Source organism: Capsicum annuum, unplaced genomic scaffold (genome assembly GCF_002878395.1).
Source record: "Capsicum annuum cultivar UCD-10X-F1 unplaced genomic scaffold, UCD10Xv1.1 ctg81880, whole genome shotgun sequence".
NCBI lineage: Eukaryota > Viridiplantae > Streptophyta > Magnoliopsida > Solanales > Solanaceae > Capsicum > Capsicum annuum.
Window position 1 is genome coordinate 1 of NW_025892632.1, and position 4369 is coordinate 4369.

General features: G+C 42.3%; 1 long non-coding RNA gene across 1 annotated transcript; it reads left to right on the forward strand.

Moving 5' to 3' along the window:
* Positions 1–1795, forward strand: LOC124895406. Its single transcript, XR_007051696.1, has 2 exons — positions 1–48; positions 1423–1795. It is a non-coding gene; the product is annotated as an uncharacterized LOC124895406 (long non-coding RNA).
* Positions 1796–4369: the final 2574 nt, after the last annotated feature.

The following is a 4369-nucleotide window of genomic DNA, read 5'->3' on the forward strand; positions in this document are numbered from 1 at the left end:
GGGGCTACATCAGGCTTGACTTCAAGTTTGGCCTTCACGCCTGTGCAAGTAAGCTCTTTTTTTTTGGTTACTTTAATGTTTCATTCTTGTCAAGCAACTAGCATGCACGAGATTCTCTAAGGGTACTGCATGTGGAGTGTGATGGTTGAGTTTTATGTTTCATGTCATGTTTTAGGCGATTTGTGCACTTTCTCTATGACTTATTCAAATGCTATCCCTTTCCAGCTTAATTACCAGTCTTTCCATGATTCCTGCCTCTTCAATGTTGCTAGTTTCTATTAAATGAAACCTTTCACTTTATTTTAAAAAAATGGCTAGTTCATGGTAATAAGAGGGTCATCTTCATTGTTATCAAGCAAGAGCAAACCATGAAGCTGACATTTGTTGCTCTTTATTCTATCCTCCAAGGTAAGGATAAAATTTCTGTGCTTCCTTGGGAGTACCTTTTGTTAGGTCTCGTGTGCAGGAGTACCTCCCTGTTTTGTCAATAATAATACTGTTTACTCATCAGAAAAAGAAAATAATACATTTATCCAGAGGTGCCAACTCCCCTTAATTAGTTGTTTGAATACTTGGTGGTCTAGAATAATACTGATGAAGTTATTTCTAAGAGTAATATTCTTGTTATGACACCACCTAGAGGCGGCAATTTAGGCCCATAATCTGTGATCCTTCCTCCCAACCCGCTCAAGGTTGAATGGGTTGAGTTAATAAGCACAGGTGGGTCAAACAGAGTATGTCTGCTTTGACCTGTTAGAAGAGCGGGTTAGAATGGTTCGTAATAAGGTTACCCATGAGTCAGCACACAGTCCAGTCCTACGGGTTCGAATAAAATTTTCAAATTTCAACTGGACTCGCCAATACTCTGCACCTCCTTGCCGGAGAAGCCCAGCAAGGAAAGAATTTCTTCCACGCAAGTGCTTTCGCTGGTGGACACTGACGAATTCGCTGCCGATCCTTCTCCCATTTTCTCTCTAAATCTCCTACTCTCTCTGTAATCTGTACCAAGAGTATAAAAAGAAACACCAATCTGTATCTGAGGCACCTCACAGCGAGAAGGACTATTTAATCAGTTTAAGCAACAGTGTATTCTTAATTCGTCGGGAATATGCTTTTTGTGCATTAGCGAAATGATTTGGGACGGACGACATCAACACAACAGGAATCACAATGTAATTTATGGTTCACGGAGTTTTTGCCAAACTATATCTAATGTTAGGTGGATGGGGATAAGATTGTCTGCATGTGCACTTTTTAAGTTCTAAGGTTGCCTCGTTACATCTGTAATGCCAGTTTGTGATTTGGTTATTTTCTTAGCAGTATGTTGGTCTAATTCAGTCATTTTATTCTCTCGACTCCTTTTCCATTTCTATTTACTTGTGTCATTTGTGTTGGTTATCCTGATGGTAACTTTGATGTCAGGGAATCGAGCTGTCAAATCCTCAGGCGCTTGCAAATCAGCTTGGCAGTGGAACTCAGAGCACCTATTTCTCGGATACTGGAACGTTTTCTAAGATCAAGAGAACATGAACCAGACCTAATGGTGCCAATGTCCCGGTTCGCTCCGCTCAGTACAGTAAGACTACTGAAAATGCAACCTTTTGACTTTTGAGAGAAGAAAGACTAAGCGTATTGTCTGATACAATCAGATGAGCATAGATGTACATCTCAATTACTAGACTTGCAAAAATCTGTTATTCTCTACTGTGTTGTCGCCTGTCCAAATTATTTTAAGTATTTTGTTTGTTATCGAACGGTATCGAAAATCGAAAATGTTGCACCTCTTTGGACCTCATCCTAACAATTGTATTTGGTACAGTTTCGTATGGTCCAGGTCCAAGAGAAGGAAGATTGGAACCCACACGGAGTCCAACAAATGATCTTCTATGCCCAACTACCATTTTTACCCGCCCAAAAGGGCTGTTTATTTGGACGTGGGTTTTGGTTCAAAAGTTGACACTTCTTTCCTTATTTTATCAAGTAGATTTGGGAAGAAACATGACATTAATTTTACTCTGCTTTCTTAAGTTTGAAAGTTTTCTAGTTTAAAGATTTCTAGTTAGTTTTTACTAATCATTTCCATGAAAGTAGGATTCAATTATCGTACTATTTGGGATAGGGTTTGATGATTTTTCCCTATGTAGGGTGAGTTTTGTTTTGAGACAATATTGTTATTAGTTTTTGGGAGTTCTTTTATTTATACCCTTGTGTATTGACTATTATCTTACAACCTTACAAGAACAATTTCTTTTATGAGGTAAGGTTAATCCATTACTCAATGTCTATGGTTCTTATTCGATTAATTGAAGAAGGTGACAAGTCTATGACTAGTTTATACTTGGTGTTTTGGAAAACGATGAGGGATCGCTTCACTATTTAATAATACTTGCAAAATGCTTTTACAAGGGGTTAGATCACCATGCTAGGTTTCCCTCCAAAAGCTAATTCACCTTTTTGTGTGTAAACTTTTCTCTTTTTTTGAGTTAAATTTCACATCTTGCTACCCACTATTTAGTAAGCATACTAGAAGAATGAGTATGCATCCGAGCATGTACGTTAGCAGTCAATCAACGAGTTAGCAGTCAATCAACGAGTATCAATAGGAGGTCAGGGTTCAAATTCTAGTGGAGATAAGATAATAGCTGATTTTTGTCCGCCCAAGCTTCGGTGGGTAAAGTTACTTAGTACTATGCTGGTGGAGGTTGTAGCTACGAATGGAATAGTCGATGTACATGCAAAGTGTTGGCTTGTGGAGCCTGATTAATATGCGATGTATTGTTATATATTAATGTTCATTTTGGGATAAAATCACTCACAAACCCTGGGCCTACCCCGGGCTGAAAATATGTGGAGCCTAGTTTGGGCCATTTTGGTTTATGGGCGATTTGGTTGGTCAAACGGGTGAAACAGTGTGAATGGGCTATTTTTGACCAAATCGGTGTGATATAATCCACGGTTTTTGTGGTGGATTCGAAATCTGTGCGTGATTTTGGTCGAAAATCAATCGGGCTTCCCCTGGCAGGCTGGAGAGCGGCATTGTGTAGGCCATTTTAGTTTTCTAGGCGGTTTGGTTGGTCAAACGGGCGAAACGGCATAAGCGGGACATTTTTAGGCCAAATTGGTATGCTATAGTCCTGGGATTTTGGGGTGGGCCCAGGTTCTGAGTGTGTTTTTGGACAAAATTGATCGGCCTGCGCCAGACAGGCAGGGGAGCAGCCTAGTATGGGTCATTTTGGTTTTCTGGGCTATTTGGTTGGTCAAACAGGGGAAACAACACGAACGGGTCTTTTTTTGGCCAAATCGGTGTGCTATACCCCGCGGTTTTTGGGGTGGACCAAGGGTCCGAGCGTGATTTTGGCCAAAAATTGATCCAGCTGCCCCAGGTAGGCTGGGGAGCGCCCTAGTGTAGGCTATTTTGGTTTTTTGGGTGGTTTGATTTGTCAAATGGGCGAAACAGCGTAAATAGACCATTTTTGGGCTAAATTGGTGTGCTATAGCCCACAATTTTTGGGGTGGGCTCGGGGTCCGGATGTGATTTTGGCTAAAAATCGACTGAGCTATCCCAGGCAGGCTAGGGAGAGGCCTAGTGTGTGCCATTTTGGTTTTCAGGGTGGTTTGGTTTATCAAATGGGTGAAATAGCGCGAACGGATCATTTTTGGGCCAAATTAGTGTGGTATAGCCCACAAATTTTGGAGTGGATTTGGGGTTCTGGCGTGATTTTGGCTAAAAATTGATCAAACTGCCCCAGGTAGGCTGGGGAGCAACCTAGTGTGAGCCATTTTGGTTTTCTGGGCGATTTGGTTGGTCAAACGGGTGAAACGGCGCAAAAGGTCGATTTTCGAGCCAAATCGGTGTGCTATAGCCCATAATTTTTGGGGTGGGCCCAGAGTTCGATCATACTTTCGATCGAAAATTGACTGGACTACCCCAGGCCGGCTGGAGAACGGCCTAGTGTGGGCCATTTTGTTTTTTTTAGGCGGTTTGGTTGGTCAAGCGGGCGAAACAACACGAATGGGTCATTTTCTAGCCAAATTGGTGTGCTGTAGGACTGTAGCCCATGGTTTTTGGGGTGGATCTGGGGTCTGGACGTGATTTTGATTAAAAATTAATCGGGCAGCCCCAGGTAGGCTGGAGAGCGGCCTAGTGTAGGCCATTTTGGTTTTTCTGGGTGGTTTGGTTGGTCAAGCGAGCGAAACGGCATAAACGGGCCATTTTTTGGGCAAATCGGTATGCTATAGCCCAAGGATTTTGGGGTGGGCCCAGGATCTGACGTGATTCTAGCCAGAAATTGACTGGGTTGCCCCAGGCAGGCTGGGGAGCAGCCTAGTGTAGGCCATTTTTATTTTTTGGGCGGTTTGGCTGGTCAAA